Below are 21,897 nucleotides of genomic sequence, written 5' to 3'. Positions count from 1 at the left end.
AAAATAGATAAGATTGCTCTTAATATTATATAACACATAGGAGAACTCACACAGCAAAGAATTTTCTGGATCAAAATGCTGAAATAGTACCAAAGTTGAGAAACCCTGCTCTGTACTGCGTCTTGAAATCAAGCTGTTTTTGCCTTCTTCTATGTATTATAGCCCATAATTTTCTTGAGATATATTTAGACCTGAAAATAAGAGAAATTCTAATATGGCATGAATCAAAATCTCTATAACCTCAGATGTTAACTTTGTTAGAATAAACAGAATAAATGGTGAAATATTATGTAAATGTTTATCATAACACTTATCGTTTTTTTCTGTAAGGGAAACAATTCTTTTAATTGTATACCCAAAAGTGGGTTTGCCAGATCATATGGGAGTTCTATTTTTAATTTCTTGAGAATCTCTGTACATTTCCATAATAGTTACAGCATTTTGCCATTTTACCAATGGTACACACACATTTCAGTTTACTCACATCCTTGCTAACACTTGTTAGCTTCTGTTCCTTTTTTGATACTAGCCATCCTAACGGATGTGAGGTAATATCTAATTATAGTATTGATGTGCATTTCTCTGATGGTTAATGATGTCAAGCATCTTCTCATATGTTGGTCATTTGTATATCATCTTCAGAGAAATATCTGTTCAAGTCCTTTATCCATTTTTTAAAATTTGGGTTATTAGGTTTTTTATTGTGGAATTATATAAAAGTGCTTGATATATCCTGGTTATTAATCTCTTATCAGATATATGATGTATAATTTTTTCTTTCATTCTGTAGCTTGCCTTTTCACTCTGTTGATTGTATCCTTTGGTGTACAAAAGTTTTTAAGTTTAGTGTAGTGTAATTTATCTGTTTTTGTTGCTGCTTGTGCTTTTAGTATCATATCAAAAGAAATCATTATCAAACTCTGCTTACTTTGGATAGGATACAGTGATGTGGCAAAGACTTCATTGCTTGAAAAACTTTGGAGATAAAATTAAATGGTTTTGACCAGATCTACAGAAATTTGTTCTTTTGTTTGATAAAAACATAAATCAAACTAATTGTTAGTTTATGATAATTTTACATCCAGCAGAATATCTAAAGACATATTTAATAATTATGTAATCTGCTAAAGCAATGCTAATTTTTTTAAGTATGAATATTATGCTAAAATAAGTGAATGAGTGAATCAGTGAGTAGCTGACTGAACTGATACATGTTACTCAGCCCTTAAGAGCACTTTATTACGGCATCTCAAGGAAGCATCTCTTCTGCTTTCCACATAGGAGCCACAAGGTGACTGTCATTGATGCATTCCAATTAGATACACTGACTTTGCAGAGTAGGTTGGACTTAAACTTCAGATATGAATGTACAAGTCATATTTTACATATTAGGAACCTAAAGACCAAAAGGACAAATAACTTCAATTAGTCACCTTGTCAGTGATAAATTAAAGTTCCAAATTCAGTGCTTTTTCTTTGTATCGTGTAGTCTCCTACCATAAAATTTTAAGAGATCTGAAAATGTCACTTTAATTTATGTTTTCCACAAGAAAAATTTCCCTGGTAGTTTAGAAGGTGTCGGCACTATGTCACTGCTCTCAAATATACTGCTTACTATACTATAATCAGTGAATATTTATCTATTTAGTTATGTAATATCAGTAGCAGGAACTTCAGATTTATAGGATGTTCATTTCTGATGTCATAGATTGGAATTTTAGTATACAAATGTTGGGGTTTTTTTTTCCCTCCAGTATCCCAGGTCTTAGCTTCTTAGAACAGGAATGCATTGAATCTAAGTTAATCTAAAAATATAACAAAGTCATCAGTACCTATTAGAAAATGTTAAGGCTTCTTTTGAAATCACTTTCATACACTTGCTAGTATAATATTATCACCAAAACCAACTTATTGAGAGACCATTCTTCATTATTAACCAAGTTCAGTACACATCTTCAATTATAATTGGAAAGATTCCTTCTTTAGACTATGTAATTACAATGGTCTAACCTAAAAGTTATTTTGTTTGAAATTCCTACACTATTCATGAATCCATTTGTAATCATTAAAGAAGAGACAGGAAATAAGACCATGACATATAAAAAAATATGAGCTTTTCCCCTGGAGCTTTTCCTGTGAAAAGCAGTTTATCTCTTGGGATTGCTTCCTTGAGGAGAATCTGGCTTCCTTTTTCTAATGAGAAAATGTGAGACAAGTATTGTCATGACCTGTGAAGGTAAAGAGGAGAGGGAACTGGCATTGGGTAAAAGAAGGAAGAGGAATGTGTACATGAAATTGTTTCTTCACTATTATTTGTTCTCTAATCATCTGTGAGATATTTCTGATTCAGACTTAAAGTATTGTGTTAATGTTTCACATCTTTAGAAAGGCTTTGGTTTTAGGGTCTGGAGGTGTAGCTCAGTGGTAGAGTGCTTGCTTAATATGAGTGAGGCCTTAGTTCAATTCCCAGCACTGAAAAAAAAAAAAAAAAAAGAAAAAGAAAAAGAAAAGAAAAGAAAAAAATTCCAATTTCTTGGTATTATGTACTTGGTATTATGTTTGATTTCAAAACAGGAAAATGAAGATTTCTGCCAGACAGGAATTTCAAAGTAAAGTTAAGGCAACATAATAAGAAAAAGAAAACAAACCTAAATAAATAATTTGTTCAAAAGATCAGAATGCACGTAATGCTAATAAGTTAGTCCCATAGTGCTACCATAACAAAACACCTGAAATAGGGTATTTTAAAAACAATAGAAGCTTCTCACAGATTTAGAGGCTGGAAGTCCCAAAAACAAAGTGCCAGCAATCTCTGCTTCCAAAGTTGCTCCTTTTGCTGGGTCCTATGTGGCATATTGCACACAGTATCCTCACATGATGAAGAGGAAGGAAGGACAAAAGCACCTACCTATAGCCTCCAGCCTTTTATGAGACACTATTCCTATCCATGAGGGCAGAGCCCTAGGACCCTGGCATCTACTAAAGGCCCCACCTCTTAATACTTCTGCCTTGGAGATTAAGTTTCAACATGAGTTTTGGAGGGAACACAAACATTTAAGCCATGGCAGCTAAGGAAGAGATGTTCATGGCTTTTCTAATAATATATTCATTAGCTGGAGTAAAGAAAATAGAACAAAAGGTAGAAAGTACTCTGTTCCCCTCCCTTCCACTCCACCTTCTCTCTGATGAAAATTGAGAAGGGATAGACAAAGTGTGCCTGTGATCATATAGAGGGGCCCTTAGTAGGCTGCATCTGACAAAGGGATATGTGGCCCCTACAGGGGTTGAGGAGTGAGGGGCAGTCAACTATCTATAGAGATGCCTCTTTTTATCTCTTTAGAATATTAGGCTCCTCAAAAGGTTTGGTTGAAGAGAGGGGGCCCCAGCCAGAAAGAAAAATAAGAGAATCACTGTTCTTTGTGATATACATTTTACCATATTATGTTTGAATCCATTGGATCAGGCAAATTTGCAACTTACTAAAACAAACACATTGTGTTATTGTTAGAATAGCAATTGTTAGAATGGTCTTCCTTTTTTTTGGGGGGGGGGGCGCTGAAATCTACCTCCCAGAAACTCTCAGTCGGAGCTACCAAAAATAAATCTGCTGAGTCTTCAATATGACAGCTCTAAATATTCAGGTACCTTCACATGTTCTCCTAGGGTCTCGTCTCCAGGCCAGACATCCGCAGATGAATGGTTTCAAGCTTCCCCTTCCTTGCTCTTTCCTCTTGACTCCTTGGTTTTGTTTCTATCTTGATTTCTATAAGAAGATGTTGCCTTACATCTTGTCAGTTTTACATATATATGAGGCTGTTATGGATAGGAAAGATGCTACAGCTAGGGATACATTCTACAAGGTTGTTAGAAGTAAAGGAAAGAGTGTTTTTGGTGGAACTAGACAGGAAAAGCTGGACTTCAATAATTCATAGAATTTGGACAGTAAACAGAGAAGTTTCAACTTCAGGCATTAGAGAGGGTACTTTCATTCATTTATTAATTCAGTAAGTACTTATTAAATGCATACTATTGTGCTAGGTATTGGGAATATAATATTGAGCTAGCAGAGACCTGATGCTTTATATCATAGATCTTATTATAGTCCAGCAGAAAAGACAAATAAATGCATAGTTTGCAACCTGATCACTGCTATGACAGAGTTACATGATCCTATGAGAATAAATTGTAGGGAGACCAACCACGTCAGGATGAGATTCGATGCAGAATTGATGCTCCACTGCTGTCTGAAGGACAAGAAAGAGGGTGTGAGGAGCACCTAAGGAGAAAGGCAATTTAAAGGGACCTAGGGATGGGAGAGAGTACAGTGAGTACAGGGATGGGAAGAAGGCCAAGGTGGCTGAAATGCAGAGATTGGGTAGGGCTGGGAGGAGCCAGAACAACTCAAGAGTCCCTAAGGACACTTGAAAGAATTTTGTCTGTGTTTATCCCAGGAACAATAAGAACTTACTGAACATTTTATCTAGAGAAAGGGTAAGATAGTTTAATTTATATTTCAGAAAGATTATTCTGGCAGCCATCTAGAGAACAGTTGGATATGGTACATCAGATAGGAAGCTATTACAGTAGCCCAAGAGAAATGATTATAGTTTGGACTTGGGTGATGGTAGCAGAGATAGATCTGAGACATACTTAGTAAGTAAAATTGCAGTGCTTGGTGATTGATTGGATCTGGGGAATAACTACTATTTATCGGATACATAACACTGCAAGAAAATCAAGTTTTGGTTTAAGATCATGAAGTTCAGTTTTATATATGTTGAGTCTGAGGTACATTTGAGTCATTCAAGAAGAAATAGCAAATTGAAATATAATATACAGACCTAGGATTTGGATGAAAATTTTAGGCTGAATTTATAAACCTGTGACCATCTGCATCTTTGGTCATAATTGAAAGCAAAGTCATAATTCAAGCCATGGATAAGTTTGTTTAGGAAAAAAGAATGAAAGATTGAATGGTAAAGAACTCCCACATTTACAGGCCAGATAAAGGAGAATAAATCTGGAAAGGAGATAGAGGAATGGCTAGGGAGGTAGGAGGAAAGCAACAAAATATTATTTTATATAAGCTAAGGGAAGAAAATGCTTGTAGGAAGAAGTAGTTCAGGCAAGACATTGAATTTAAAATGTGCATTGGATTTAGATTATGAAAGTCATTAGTGACTTGAGCAGGTATTGTCTTGTAGGTGACTGGACTGGAAGTTGGATTGGAATGTTGATCAGTGAGTGAGAAATAATGTGACAGAGAAGAAAACAAATACAGGCAGCTATTTCAAGAAGATTGACTGCACTGGGCAGGGTGGTGTATGCCTATAATGCCAGCAGCTGGGGAAGCTGAGGGAAGATCACAAGTTCAAAGTCAGCCTCAGCAACTTAGTAAGGCGCTAAGCAAATCAGCAAGACCCTATCTCTAAATTTTCTTACAAAGAACTGGGGATGTGGTTCAGTGGTTAAGTGCCCTTGGGTTCAATCCCTGGTACAAAGAGAAAAAAATAGAAGAAAAAGAAGAGGAAGAGGAAGAAGAAGAAGGAGAAGGAGAAGGAGAAGGAGAAGGAGAAGAAGAAGACTGTGAAGGGCAGGAGAGTGAGAAAAGGGGCAGGAACTGGTTAAAGGTAAGTGGAGTTAGGCTCTATTGAGTAATTAAAAGGTCAATATGGAGTCTCCTGTTGAGAAGAGTTTGACTACACAAGAGAAAGAAGGGATGACTGATGACTAATGAGGCAGGATTCTCTGATGAGTTATAAGGGGCTCTCTCGAAAGCTCTTGTGGAGCAGCTTGCCTTGGGAGCAGCAATGGCTTCCCTTTTGTAACAAGGTAAGAGGATCAGAATTGGAGAGGTTCGCATATTAGGTTTTGGGGAAGATGAAAGACATGTTTCCTAATGGCTTCTATTTTATCTGTAAAATAGGAGCCAAGGGGTAAAAGGCACAAGAGAGAAAGGGATGGGGATAATGGTCAGAAATTTGAGGAGAATGGAAAATTATAATGATCATTTGGAGAGGAGTGAGAAGCCCACGGATGTGTGGGATTTGTAGACATTGTCCACCTGATAGCAATGTTATGCTTTCTTACACTGTGGCTTTCCCCAGTTTATCATCTACCTAGTGCAAGCATACAGAAAGCAGATAGTTGGGTTCATCAGAGTTAAAGTTTTGTTGTCTCCTTGCAAAGAGTATTGTGTTACTCTTGTGTTATTAAAATGATAGGCTGCAGAAAATATGTGGGCTATTTTAATGAATATTAAGGGTTGGAAAGGGACTGTAGCTTCTAATTACTTACTGAAACTTAGCTGTGGCTGAGGAGAAAGCTTTTAATTTTATATCTGAGGCTTCTCAAAATGTTATTTTTAAAAATACCAAATATTACTGATGGGAAATGATCTCTTTAAGATATATTAAGGAAAACTCAAGTACCTTAATGGAGTTTTAGCAGCTATTCAACTGTATACCTAACATTAATTTTCTTCAACATTTTCCATATGATTTTTGTGATCTTATTCTGTAAGGAAATGTATTAGTCTCATGAAATAATGAGTATAAAGTAAAAGGCGTGTAATCTTTAGTGTCTGCCGAATCCGACTTTGACATTCATCATGTAAAGCAACTACAATGTTCCTGATTGGTTCTGCTTTTATCATAAACATTGGGATGACAAATGAACTTTAGATTCTGAGTTCAGCTACAGTGGAGGGAAGAAATCAGTTTCTTTCATTATCACTTTAGGATTTTTAAATCCAGATAGCTGTAAGAGCCCTCCAGGTGCATGCACCTGTATTGAAAACCACTATAAATTGGACATTTCATTATTGTTGTTTCCATTGTTAAATCTGGCTGCTACTGTAGCATCCTCTGTGGGAGCAAGTGCTTGTCTCAGGGACCAAGGCAGGGCTTCAGGCCAAAAGCCTCTAGCAATATTGTTGGCCTCTAAGGGACAGCCTCTGCAGACTGCACCATATGAAGTGCCAGAAACTTACTGTGGCCAATCTCTCTTCCAAGTCAGAGGAAAACTGTCTCTCCAATTTAAAAAAATCTAATCATTCTTAATTACCCAGGTAAATGATAAAGATATTCTCCTGTAAAAGAATTTCCAAATTGTAAGTTCAAGCTCAAATCCTCTGATGAGCATCTCCAATTCCAGTTCCTTCTATATAAGTTGCAAGGTTGCTGTATCCCTTGCCAGTCCTTTATTTAAACATATACATATTTTTATTTTATATACATATGCCCCCAATAAATAAATTTAGGAATATTTTGTTTTCCTTTTTCACAAAAATATATCATATACCATAATATTTTTCATAATTTATTTTTTCATGCAACATTATGTCTTCTCAGTATGTATGGATGTATCTTATTTTAAACTGCTGTGTAATATTCCATAATGTAGGTATTTCATCAGTTAGACATTTTATTAAAATTATTTTGAATTTTTCTCTGATACTAAGAATTTTGTGGAAGCACTTGTGCCTAACTCCTTATGTACCTCTGCAGGGATTTCTTTAAAATGGATGAAAAGTAGTGGAGTTGCTATTATTGGAGTATATTTATGTTAAAATTTTAAAAATAACCTTTTGATTTTAGATACTTTTAGATTTATAGAAAAGTTGCAAAAATAATACATATTATTCAAGTGAACCTCTCAACTGGTCTCAGTTTCCCTTCTTTTTATCATCTTAAATTATTATAGCACCTTTGCCAAAACTGAGAAACCAACACTGGTAAATTGCTGTTTACTAAATTCTAGGCCTTATTCAGATTTCACTAGTCTTCCACTGGTGAAATATTTATATCAGAAGGACTCACATCTATTTTTTCATATAATCCAACATTTGGGTTATAATCTAATATTATCCTATTATTTTTGTTAGTATTTATTTTGTTGCTCAAATTGTCCTAGCCTTGGCCATTAGGAGCTATTTTAGGCCAGCTCCTGTGCCCCATTTATATATCCCCATACTTCTAATTCTTGAACACCTCCTTAAAATGTTTCAGAGACTAGAATCAGCCATTGAAGGAGCCCTGATATCTTGCTATTAGAGAATGGGAATGCTCCTTATACTTATATTTGGAATTTTTATGGGTATTGCTATGTAACCCCTCTATGGACTTGTCTAGTTGATACTTTTATCCTTCTCCTCACCCTTGTTTTTGTACAGGATATTATCATGTTTACTACTTTTGATCAATCTGATAGAATGTATCTTTTTTAAAGTAACTTTTCTCTGGTTACTAGTGTATCTCAACTTGGTTCAGGTGTTTGTCACTCTTTTTTTCCAGGGTGCAGGGGGACCGGGGATTGAACTCAGGGGCACTGGACCACTGAGGCACATCTTCAGTCCTATTTTGTATTTTATTTAAAGACAGGGTCTCACTGATTTGCTTAGTGCCTTGCCGTTGCTGAGGCTGGCTTTGAACTTGCAATCCTCCTGCTTCAGCCTCCAGAGCCTCTCTCTCTTTTTTTTTTTTAACTATATTTCCTTCGCATCTGTTATTTCCATCATTTTTCTCCTGTTAGCAACATATAATAAAGATACCTTTACTGATGAAGTGACATAACCTTGTTAATTTTATCACAGGGTTTGTTTCTAAACCAATAAGATTGAAAGGGGGAAATTGGGAGGCATAACTGACAGTTTTTATCCTGGGTTATTCAGGTTAGCAGGGTAACAATGAAAAGTTACTGGTTGCTGTGTTTCCTGAATAAAAATGTCTTTGGGTTCACATAGGTTTCTATAGATAGTACGGACAGCCCACTCCCATTCTTTTTTGGGGGTAATAATATTCTTTTGTTTTATATGGATTTTTTTTCCTTTTAGTAAATAAACTTGTTATAAGCTCTTTCTCCTTTAAAGTTTTTAAGGATAAATATTGTGATGTTAATAATCTAATATTAACTCTAGAGCTATTTTGCCTCAGGTCTGTATTACATTATATCGTCAAATTCCCCAAAGATCTCTGTGAGAAAAGTGCTGTATAGAATTTAAGGTTTCTTGCTCACTGAGGCACAGCTAGGCTGTAGTGCATTTTGAATTCAAGGACAGGTCTGTCTTCAAATTCCTTGGTTCTGTTGGCCACATGTCCTTATCATGTCAGTATTTATAGGCTATCATCTGAAACCACTGCCTGTGAAGCAGAAATTGTGGTAGAAATGGGTTTATTTACTTAGAGCTGCTTTTGGACTCTTCAGATTTATACTATCAAGACTCCTTCATGCTCCCACTCTTTTTATCTGCCTAATGAAAGCTAAAACTTGGCCATTGCTTCTGAACCGAATTTTATTGATTTTTTTAACCCCCGGCCCCTTAGTCGGAAACATACCTTAATTGGCTGCCCCCAAGCCCATCTTAGTTTACTGCCATGTTATCATACACCCACAAACAGCTTCAAATCATTGCGATCCTTTTTGAACTAATTCCCTTCCCTTTCTTTTCCAAATTTAACTCACCTGTTAAGCTTTTTGGCAATTGATTAGTTTTTTTCAATATAATGTGTATTGAGCTCTCATTTATATCTCCTGCTTGATTTGCTTTCTCTGAGCTTCTTTGGACCAAATTCCAATAATTACTTCTATTCCCATCTCAACCTGTTTCCAATCATTTTTTAGTCTTTGTATGATCTACAGACTCATCTTGGTTTAGCAGCCACCTTTAACCTCTTTGATGAAATCATTTGATCTGTATTTATAATCTACTGAAACAAAACAGAACTTTAGGATGAGGGATTGCTTAGAAATACCTTGTTCTCAACAAAATTCTTTTTTTTTTTTTTAAAGAGAGAGAGAATTTTTTAAATATTTATTTATTTATTTATTTTTAGTTTTCGGTGGACACAACATCTTTGTTTGTATGTGGTGCTGAGGATCGAACCGGGGCCACACGCATGCCAGGCGAGCACGCTACCGCTTGAGCCACATCCCCAGCCCCTCAACAAAATTCTTAACCAAACAATTACAAATGGTTATCAATATATTCACATGATTAGTTCACTTTACATATAACTCAGCCAATGTGTTCTAGAAAGGTAGAATGAGCCTGTCTTCTTATTGAAAAATATTGCCATGGGGCTTCATAGTGTAGTTGTGGAAATATATTTCTTGAGAGTTTGGAGGTTCTAGAGGGCAGTGCAGCTACTGGAACAGCCCTGAAGAATGGTTCTTCTCCCTGGAAGGTCATCTTCTTTCACCTAAGTGAGCTAAGCTCAAGGAGGGAGGCACATGGAACAATGAGAGAGGAAGGGGAAACCAGATCAATTGAATCAGTCATGGTGATCAACAGAGTGACAAAGGTTGCCGCCAGATCTCCCTCACATCTTAGAAACTTGTTTCTTAAAGTTCGTAATCTTCTCTGGTATGGAGACTTTGGCACTCTGAAATAATAGCCACAGGAATAATTCCCCCACCTGTAGTTGGAAGTGATTGTTAGGGTATTTGATGTTGAGATGACATGAAATATTTGGGGCATTTACATACTATAGGAGGGCATTTGTCATTGTGTAATGGGAAGTGTATAAGAATAGAACAAAACATGGAATACAGTTCCAGATTTTCCATTAACTATAGCTATGGCCAAGCCAAGTTATTGCCCCTTCTCTGGGCCTTAATTTCCTCATCTTTTGGAATAGATATACTCAACATTCTGCAATTCCATGACTTTGGGATACTTATAGACATTTTAAAGAATGTCTTCTCACGCTTTTTGTTTTGTTTAATTTGTCTTATAAACTGAAGGTTAAATTTTCTCTTGCTGTATTTAATGAATGTAGTACTCAGCCTCAGATTCAGTTCAACAGAAAATTCACTTAGATTTTTCCACTTAGAAATGTGGAGGATAAAAGCATAAATAATACAGAATTCTTATTTCTAGAGTCTAACTTTTTTATCTTGGAAACTGAAAACTTACATAAAAGCTCTGTATGATATGCATCCTAAGCAAGAGGTTTTCTGATTCCTTCTAATTAAGGAAAGCTTCATGGAGAAGGTAACACTTGATCTGAGAACCAATGGATAGAAAGATAATGGGCCAGGAAGTTGAAGATAAGACAGCTTGAGCAAAGGTGCAAAGATATTTCAGAATGTACTTCCCAAAATATATTTCAAAGGACATTAATAGGTTTGGTGGGGGGGGATGCTATTTTCAATAATATTATCTTTGTATTACATTATTGTCAAGGTACTATAATTGCTACCTGTTTTTATAATTTTTATTATTAAGCAAATCATGAATTCATTGTCTTAATACTCTAAAGTTAAATATGAATTGCTAAGAAGAACATATAGTATATAGCACTTATGAATCTTATATGATCATGGTACCCTTTTTCATGGGAACACTAGGTCCAAACAATACACTTTTCAGAAATTGCACAAGAATACCATGTTGTATGAGTGGATTAGAGTAAGGTATTCCCCTTATTAATTGAATTAATTAATTAATGATATTAATTGAATCAAAGTTTTAAAATGGAGTGTAAGGAAGAAGGAAATTGGAGAACATGTATTTTCTTTCTATTCAGCTGGTAGGTGTCAGTGTTTGCCAAGAATAGCTGGGTGATAGTTCAGCAAAGGAAATGAATTGGCAGAGGGCAGTCACATGTTGGTCACTTCTTTGTTTAATTCTTAAATTTTTCTTTTTTGGTAATTGGGATTTTTATTCAGGAACACTTTATCACTGAGCTATATCCCTACCCCTTTTTATTTTTTATTTTTCTTACTTTTGAGAGAAGATCTCACTAAGTTGCTGAGACTGGCCTTGAGCTTACAAGCCTCCTGCCTCAGCCTTCCCAGTACCTGGGTTTACAGGCATGTGCCCCCATGTCCAGTTACATGTTAGCAATTTCTAAGAGTGTTTGTATATCAAAGGAAGTAAACTTGTAAGATAATTTATATTTATTCATAAATTTAAGATTAATGTTTTAAAATACCAAATAATGAATTGTATTTTGCTAATATATTCTCTCACACACAAGAATCTTATCCTACTGGAAACAGAGATGAGGTGCAAGTTTTATTTATTCATTTGTTTAATTTGCTCTTATAGAATAGTGTAATGGGACAAATCTGTATCTATTATCATCTATTATGCAGACAGTTACCACTTTCCTGGTAACCACATGAGAAACAACCAAATTGCCAAGTCAACTGTTAGTAAAGGATTTCAATAAAAGTGAGCTCTAGAATGGTTTACAATACTAAATATGACAAACAACATCACTATGTATACCACCTTCTCATGTTAAACTCTTTCAAGTATGCTCGGTTAACAGGATTACACATAGAAATAAACTGGACTGTGAGGAATTACAACTACTGGATCTATTATCCAAGAATACATTTACTGCCAAGTGTTACTGAACACAGTGCCCACGTCCCAAGGAGGATGGAAAAGGATAGAGAAGTGACCAACTACCCATTCCGAAGTCATCTTCTACTTCTTGATCACACTTCCCCTGGAAAATTCAGTTTCTCCTACTTTATCCTCCCTTGCCTGAAGAACACAGATGTCATTACAGATACAGAAAAACCACATGTCCTGCTTCTTTACCTTGGAGACATTTGGACATCTTGGAATGCTTACATAAATTTTCTGTGCATGTTTGCACCAAACTCTATTGAAACAAAAGAAAATATAATAAAAAATATCAGCACAACTGTTTTCTTTTTACATGAAGATTTTAATTTTTTTATGATGCAGTACATACTTTTTCAGGTGACACTAATTAATTCGAATGTGACTTGTACATCTAATTCTCAGTAGTCATATTGATTATGCCTGGCAGCTCTGCCTCCTGAGGCTATATACTTGGCAGATTTATAGGTATTCAGAGCCTGAATAAAAAACCTTCAGGGAACACTCCAAAAGTTGAGAATTCAAGAAATGCTCAGAAGAAGACAGTTTTTTCAGCCTGTTTGGAAGGCAAATTTTAACTAGTTAAGGATTCCTATGCTTACTTTGGCCTTTTTTTAAACTCTCAAAATGATAAATCTGTCTTATCAACAAAATTTATATATATATATTTGACCTCTAATATAAGATCTTTCTTAACCAAAAATTGGAGAGAGGAGGATCTACTCTTAATTTGTGGGCACATAGCTCAGTAATCATTATCCAGTCTTCATTTTATAGTATCATTCATTTTAAAAAGTTGAGTAACTAAGAATTCTACTTAGATACTTCTAAAAGTTGTCCACCTCATGGGATTATTATAAAAAGCCATGTGATCTCTATATATCTGTGTGTATTAATGATTCAGTGCCAGGCATTTACTTAATAAGCATGGTACTAAAGACAGTGAGCAATTCCAGGCAAATTAAACATAATCCTTCCTTTTGATATCTGTGGGTTACTTGGAGATGTGTGATGGTTTTAAAATATGTTCACATTTTTTTCTAATATTCCTCCCTTTAAGAGGTAGAGCTTCATTCCATTCTCTTTTTGAGTGTAAGATGGACTTAATGCCTACTTCTCACAAATAGACCGAAGCCATGTGACAGAGTGAATTGTGAGAAAAGGTCATAAAGGCACAGTGAATTCCCTCGTTCTGTGTTTTGGATCACTCATTCCATGAGAATCCAGCAGCCATCATGAAGAAACTGGCCATGAAGAGCCCTGTGGTGAGCAACTGAGACCCCTACAGTAGCCTTGTGAGTGTGTTATCTTGGCAGTAGATCCCATAGTTCCTGTCCAGCCTCTGGGATTAGACCCAGGGATGCTTAACCACTGAACCACATCCCCGGCCCTTTTATTTTTTTTTATTTTGAAACAGTCTTGCTAAGTTGCTTAGGGCCTCACTAAGTTGCTGAAGCTTGCTTTGAACTTGAGATGGTCTTGCCTCAGTTTCCCAAGCCTTGGGATTATAGGCATGTGTCACTACTCCCAGCCCCTATGATGTTTTGACTGTAATCCTATGGGAGATTCTGAACCAGAGCCCCAGCTCTATGTGTAGAATTTGCTAAGGCTAAGTTGGTTCTAAATTCCTGACCCACAGAAATTGTCAGAAGTGGTTTGTTTTAAGCCAAGTTTTTGTATAGTTTTTATACATTATAGATAACTAATTCAAAAAATATGACAGAAACCTGGAGTCATTGGACATTTCACCTCCAGCACATTTCAGAGTAGCAGTGAATTCTATAAAATTGGATAAAAATTATGCATATACGTTTTTCTTGGCAAGTAGTTATAGTTCTAATCATTTTCTAAAAGAAGTGCTTAATCTCTGAAAGGTTACAGATCCTGCATTGTATATTTTATTTAAAAGAAACAGGGCAGTGAATGATATACATATGTACATATATAAATAGTTGACACTGGTTTGTTGATGAAGACCAGAACTGACTTGAGCTAAGTGAAAAGAACGTGCATAGACAAATGGGACAGATTCCTTTCAAAGTGTGTGTGATTGCTTTAGATCAGGGTGGGCAAAGATAGCCAGCCTGACCAATATAGGACCTCCCCCTGCTTTTGTATTTTTATTAAAATACAGTCACACCCATCTGTATACATGTTGTCTTTGATTGCATTTACCATACAACTGCAAAGTAGTTGTGTCAGACGTCCTACAGGCAGTGAAATATTTACCATCAGACTCTTTATGAGAAAGTTTGCTGACCTTTACTTTTGAATATTGAGATGAGGTTGGCATTCTGTGGAATAAAAGCAATAGCTAAAATGCGTCTTTCTAACTGATGGTTGGATGCATTTCATGCCATGTAGCATACACTCTTACAGCTAAGTAAAGCATTAACATTTACTCCCCAAGCCCCACAGGAGTAATTGCAGTCCTGGTTGAAGGAAATGGCTATCTGGACAGCCTCCTGGAGAAATGAGATTTGTGGAGCAGAGGGCAGGGGTTAATGATGCTGGATCAGAGGTGGACAACCAGGGGCCTTGAACTGCTAACAGTGGTTCTTCAGCCATCAGGGGCATAAAGTAGGAGAGGCCTGCTGTTGTTTGCTACTGTAATAGAGCTCTTGCGTGTCCTGTATTTATCTCCACTTGCTTTTTTTTTTTTTTTTCTTCTTTTCTGCCTGGAAAATCTGATAAACTTGATCTAAGTATAATACATTATTTTGAAATAAGATGCTTGAGGAATGGATTCTAGAATATTTTCTTTGTAATTGCATATTTGTATTGTGTTAGGAAGAGTTATTCTTTGAATCTTATAGATTAAAGTAATAATCACTTTAGTAATATTGGGTTTAATTCTGGAATCTCAGGCCTGATTCCTTTTTTTTTTTTTTTTCCTTCAGTTAATCACCTGAAAACAGGTGGTTGTGTTTTGTACTTTAGGTTGTACTGTGCTACCTGTTTATCCTTTGATATCTAGGGCATTTCTCAAACTTTAATGACAACTCTTTAGGAAAAGACTGGGGAGGAAACAGCATATAGTGAATAATGTCAATGTTTTCCACTCTTCTGTGGCATTTTTTTCTGACTGCAAGTGACTGCCCAGGTGCTCCACAAACTTCCCAATATGTATGTCATGTGAGCACTAGCTAATGTCCTCAGCAGGGAGGAGCATGACCAACTTCATACATTTGTACTGACATGTGGCTCATTGTTTAAGAGCTCTGTCTTCATTGTTGGTTATGTTAGTGAAAGAATATTTATTTTCTCACATTTTACACCCTTCTGAGAGAGGGAGTCAGTCTCTGGAGAATTTAGGCTAATTTCTTAAGAATTCCAACCAAGTTTATAATGTAATTAATTAATTGTGTTATGAACTATTTTGAATTTATGGAGGAATTAGGGGATAATGTAATGAGCATCCATTTTCTTACTCCCCAGCTTTTTATAAACTGTACCATGTTGTCATATGTGTTATATACTCAATTAGATAGATAAATTTTTAAAATTAAACATTGACACAGTTGAAGCTTCTCAGAATTCATTCCTTTATATCTTTCCTTCTATCTGGAATTTGGCATTTATCATTGACATACATATTTTTTGTAAATAAGACTGAGATGGTCATTTGTGCTTTTTTGGTTTAATGTCATTGATACATGTTTATTTTAATATTACACTTATAAATATTGCATATTTTTATATTTTTATTTGTTCTTTTTAGTTATACATAACAGCAGAGTATATTTTTTAACAAATTTATACAAACATGGAGCATATCTTATTTTAGTTAGAATCCCAGTCTTGTGGTTATACATGATGTGGAGATTCACTGTGGTGTATTCATGTATGGAGTAGGAAAGTTATGACAGATTCATTCCACTGGCTTTCCTGTTCCCATCCTCCCTCCCTTCTCTTCATTCCCCTTTGTCTAATCCATTGAACTTCTATTCTTGCCCTCCCGCTTCCCTTGTTGTGTGTCAGTATCCACATATCAGAGAGAACATCTGACCTTTGATTTTTGAGGATTGGCTTATCTTATTTCATTTAGCATGATCGTGTCCAGATCTATCCATTTACCAGCAAAAGTCATAAGTCCAGACCACCCCACCTATTGGACAAGAAGGGAAGCAGAAAAGATACTGATCGCCAAGAAAAACAATCCTTGTATCTTCCTTTGAGATTTTCTCTTTCTCTCTCTCTCTCTCTCTCTCTCTCTCTCCTCCTACCCTCACATCCCCAACTTTTGTGAAACCAATTACTTTTCATGAATTAAGCTACTGTGGACTGGGATGTCTGAATATTATATTACAGTTGTGTTGTATATTCTTTTATCTCCTATTTTGCATTTTATATTTTTCTTAATATTTCTGTTTGGTTTTTGTACTCTGTTTTCCCACTTACTTGTCTCCCCAGATCATTTTCTCTCTTTTCTCCTGCTACTAGACAACTTCTTTTGATTCCTCTTTCCCTCTTCCTAAGATTTAATTACTCTATATCCTCATCTTCTACCCACTCAACGTCTCATCCTACATCTCACCCCCAGTTCTTTGTCCACCATCAGAAACTGTAGACCCTTCTGCAAACCTACTGTTTATATTGTAGATAATAATTGAACTCGACATTTCTGCATATTGTGACAAAACCATAAACGTCTTAATAGCACACACACACACACACACACACACACACAAAAACAGTCAAAAAATAGGCAAAGGAACTGAACATGCACTTCACAGAAGAAGAAATATGAATGATCAACAAATATTTGAAAAAATGTTCAACATCACTAGCAGTTAGAGAAAGGCAGACTAAAACTACTACTCTGAAGCCAGGCGTGGTGGCACATGCCTGTAATCCCAGTGGCTCCAGAGGCTGAGACAGGAGGATTGCGATTTGAAAGCCAACCTCAGCAAATGTGAGGTGCTTAGCAACTCAGTGAGAACTTTTCTCTAAATAAAATATAAAATACACGGCTGGGGATGTGGCTACTTGGTCAAGTGCCCCTGAATTCAGTCACTGGTACCAAAAAAAAAAAAAAAAAAAAAAATGTAATTCATCACATCAGTAGACTTAAAGGTAAGAATCATATGATCATTTCAATAGATGCAGAAAAAGCATTCAACAATTTACAGCACCCCTACATGTTCAAAACACTAGAAAAATTAGGGATAACAGGAACATATCTTAATATCATAAAAACTGTCTATGCCAACATCACTCTAAATGGAGAAAAATTGAAAGCATTCTCTCTAAAAACTGAAACAGGACAGGGATACCCTCTTTCACCACTTCTATTTATCATTGATTTCTAATTTCACTTCATTCTGATCTGATAAAATACAAGGTATTATCTGTACTTTTTTTTTTTTTTGTATTTGCTAAATTTGCTCTGTGGCCTAAGATGGTCTATTTTAGAGACCATCTGTGTGCTGCTGAAAAGAAAGTGTACTAAGTCATCAATGGATGAAATATTCTATATATGTCTGTTAAGTCTAAATTATTAATTATATTTTTTAGTTCTTTATTTAGTTTTTGTTGGGCTGATCTATTCAGGGATGAGAGAAGTGTGTTAAAGTTCACCCAGTATTATTGTGCTGTGGTCTATTTAATTCTTGAAATTAAGAAGGGTTTGTCTAATGTATGTAGATGCTCCATTTTTAGGGACATAAATATTTATTATCATTATTTCTTGTTAATGTGTATGTAATTCCCTTAAGCAGTATGAAGTGACTTTCTTTGTCCCTTTTGATTAACTTTGCCTTGAAATCCACTTTATTTGGTATGAGGTTAGAAACCCCTGCTTGTTTATGAGATCTATGTGAATGGCATATTTCCACCCTCCCCATTCTTTTACCTTTTTAAATTTTTTCTTTTTTTTTTTTTAGTTTTTTTAATTTGTTTTAATTAATTACACATGTCAGTACAATGACCTTGACATATCATACATTTGAATCAGATGGGATATAATTTCTCATTTTACCTTTTTAAATTTTTTCTAGGTACTGGAGATTGAACCCAAAGTTGCTTAGCCACTGAACCACATTCCTAGCCCTTTTTATTTTTTTATTTTGAGACAGGGTCTTGCTGAGTTGCTTTGGGTCTCGTTAAATTGCTTAGACTGGCTTTGAACTTTTTAATCGTCCTGCCTCAGCCTCCTGAGCTTCTGGGATTTCAGGCATACGCCTCCATGCTCAGCAGTTGATTTTATCTTTCTTTAATTTTTTTTTTTTTTTTTTTTGTAGTTGTAGATGGACAGAATGCCTTTTTATTTTATTTATTTTTTGTGGTGCTAAGGATCGAACCTAGTGCCTCACACATACTAGGCAAGTGCTCTGTCACTGAGTTACAGCCCCAGCCCTAGATTTTATCTTAATAAATGGTCAATAAGCTGAAAAACAGCTAGAATGGTAGGGAGACTCATTCATTTCATATAAATCACTATTGGAAGAAATGGGGAATGGTTTGCTTACAGAAAAATCAGGAGAACGTGTTAGATGCTGTCAAATATTTTTTGAAGGGCTCAGGTTCTGAAGAGTAGATTTTGCTCAGTATAAAGAACTTTCTTGCAGTGAATCTCCCTGTTACTGGATTTTTTTTCGAGCAAAGACCAGACTGCCACATTAGGAATATTGCAGAGGGGCTCAATTTCTCTAAGGTCAAGTCCTACTCTGAGGTTCTGTCTTAGAAATCTAAACATTTTCAGATTTAGGTAGAGATTTTTGGTTCCTGGATGGAAGGTCTGAGAAGCACTAATGGTAATGGCCCTGTAATGGGATAAAAATCACAGATGAACTTTAAGTTGATTTTTAAAAAATTCTTTTAGCAAATATTAATTAAGTACTGGGCACAGTGGCACACACCTGTAATCCCAGTGACATGGGAGACTGAGGCAGGAGGATTCAAGTTTGAGGCCAGCCTCAGCAACTTATCAAGAAAAGGACTGGGGATGGATGTAGCTCTGTGTATTAACAGGTATTAATTAAGCACTTAGTGTATTACCCCAAAATGATATACTGGACACTGAGGCATTAAAAAACAAACAAACAAACAAAAAACACATCCCTACTCTTCTAGTTTGAATGTGAGTCTGTTATGTTTGTAATCAATCATCTTCTCACTTTTTTAAAAAATTTATTTTTATTTTTTAGTTGTAGTTGCCACAGACCCCATCTTGTCACTTTTTCAATACAGTGTCAATCTTTATCTTCCCAGGTCTTGTAAAGGAAGTGATAAAATGTTAACATTACCCACTACTTATGTTCATGTTATTCCAGCTGATTAAGTTTCCAGTTTTGTTGGAACTTTCCTGCACAGACTTTAATTCTCCAGGGTAGAGTCAAAATGTGTTGAAATGACCTCCTAAAAAAAGAAAGGGAAAATAGATCACCTAGTATGAAATATGTTTTTTTATCCTAGGCTCTGAGGATAGAATATGTGATTAGATGAGTAATGTATCAGATCCTTAATGCTATTTAAACATGCAGGTGGGTGCGTTGTGTGTATTTTGTGTATTTAAAATTGAGATTTTTGTTTGAATAGTGTCTTTCATTTGGTGTACTTCATGGTGATTTATCATAATAGACTGCTTTAAATCATTTGAAATAGCGAGACATATGAATTTTAACAATAACTTCCCCAAGGCTAGAGAAGTCAGCGGGAGCTCAAACTGCTAGGTAGACATTTTTTTTTTTTTTTCAAACTCATATGCAAGTGTAAAACTTTTATGAGGCTGCTTTAACAAGGCCCTTTGGGGTTTAGGGTTATTTATCTAAGCTCTTATTAAAAATGAAAACTTTTCTAGGTTTAACCCTGTGAAGCAAAACTGATCCTAACAATATTGTAACCTGGAAGAATGAACACTGTTCTCCAGATTGACTCCAAAATTTAGTTAGGAGACTTTGGGGCTAGTGTCCTTAGCACTAACATGATAACAGGATAGTGGAAACAGAGCTCTACTTCAAAGTCTCCTTTAATTAAGAACATTTAGCTCTACTATACTCATAATTTAGTGTTTGACATGACTTACTAAAATGACTTCCAGTGGTAGAATCACAGAGCCCTCTGATATGTCCTTGAGAGTCAACTTGCCCCAAGACAGTGTTGCCTGGTACAAGGTCTGTGAGCACCTTTTCCTTTATGGTATGTGCACTGAGAAGTGGGGCATGGAAGAGAGGTGGTTTCTGAGATTAATGTCCCAGAATCACTCTGTACATAATCCAGCCGGAGAGCTGGAGCTGCTGCAGGAAAAATTTTGTCATCTTGAAATATGTTCAGGTTCTCTGTAGATATGTTCAGGTTTAATGAGTCTTAGTCCTGTAGTAAATCTATTCTTAGACCCTGTGTGCTAGGGCTTTAAATGATCTGTAATGCAGTACAGTTGTTTAAGTGAGGATATATGAGGAGAAAGGGCAAATGTTACAAGCCAGGATCAAGATCTTTTGCAGGCTTGAAGAAAGCTTATCAGAGTCAAGTTAGCCTGTCACGTCTGGCCAAGATGAGAACATGGTGGATGGATAAATGGATTGATAGAAAGGTTGGGTAAAAGATGGATAGACAGAAAAAGCAAAGTAATCATTATTGGTAAGATGATTTTTAGTGAATAGGTTTCTATGCCACAGAGTCGTTATAAATAACTGGATAAACGGATATATCTGAAAGAGAACATCATGACAAACGCAGAATTTTGAAGAATTTATAAAGTGACCAAAAGTGAAAATTATGAGCCAAAGAGTATGTTTGGATTGTTTATAAGTGCCTTACCTCAATATTTAACCACAGTAGTATTAACATAAGTCATTGGAAATAGTATTTCACTTAACGCAACCTGGGGACTTCTGAGTTACCACCTCTGGCCACAGAATGAAAATGCATCAGAGACAATGGAGAGAGAAATGGGAGTGTAAAGCCCACAGGTGATACTTTTAAGGAGGGAAGTACAAAACCTATGAACTGGCAATTATGGTTTAGAGCATGAAGGACACAAAGGGCAAACACCAAGAGAGATGACGGTGGCAGAAATGTTGGCTGGAGGTCAGAGGTAGAAGCAATACAAATATAAAAATTTAAATAGGTTGGAAAATGTCAAATGAATGTAAGTTTAGGAACTTCTATTCTGAAAGAGTCTCACAAAAGTTGCAAATAGGAGGAAAACTGTATATATACTTGGTTTTTAACTCTTCAACTTGAGCAGCTGTTTTAACAGTTGAGTTGCTAGGCACTGTCAGGATTAGACTATTTTAATTTTGGAGAAATCCAACTGTTAAACCAGCTGTTTTGTGTCTGATAGACTTAAGCTGGCTGTGATTAGGTTGCAAGACCTAATGGGATCGTAGCACCAGATTATGGTTTGATTGGACATAATAAAAATATGAATGGATACTAGGTTGAATGTTTGGTCGGACATTTGACTCTCCAAAGAAGCTGGAGCTGCTGCAGGAAAAATTTTGTCATCTTGAAATATGTCCAGGTTCTTTGTATCCCCAGGTTTGTTTTGGTGAAGGTAACTAACATCAGCTTTTACCTTATTTGTAGTTAAA

At 35.8% G+C, this 21,897-nt stretch overlaps 1 protein-coding gene across 4 annotated transcripts in view; it reads left to right on the top strand.

Moving 5' to 3' along the window:
• The window catches only part of Ube3d (ubiquitin protein ligase E3D), a 144,375-nt gene that overhangs the window by 45,051 nt on the left and 77,427 nt on the right, over positions 1 to 21,897 (top strand). The window contains exon 9 of one of the 4 annotated variants that reach the window (XM_048802533.1): positions 7,940 to 7,950. The exons of the other annotated variants lie outside the window; for them this stretch is intronic. The gene's annotated coding sequence lies outside the window, so the exon portion shown is untranslated. Of the gene's footprint in view, positions 1 to 7,939; positions 7,951 to 21,897 lie in introns of those variants that run through there. 4 annotated transcript variants of the gene reach the window in all.

Source organism: Marmota marmota, unplaced genomic scaffold (assembly GCF_001458135.2).
Source record: "Marmota marmota marmota unplaced genomic scaffold, marMar, whole genome shotgun sequence".
NCBI lineage: Eukaryota > Metazoa > Chordata > Mammalia > Rodentia > Sciuridae > Marmota > Marmota marmota.
Note: the sequence above shows the minus strand (reverse complement) of the source record. Positions and strands in the feature narration are given on the sequence as shown.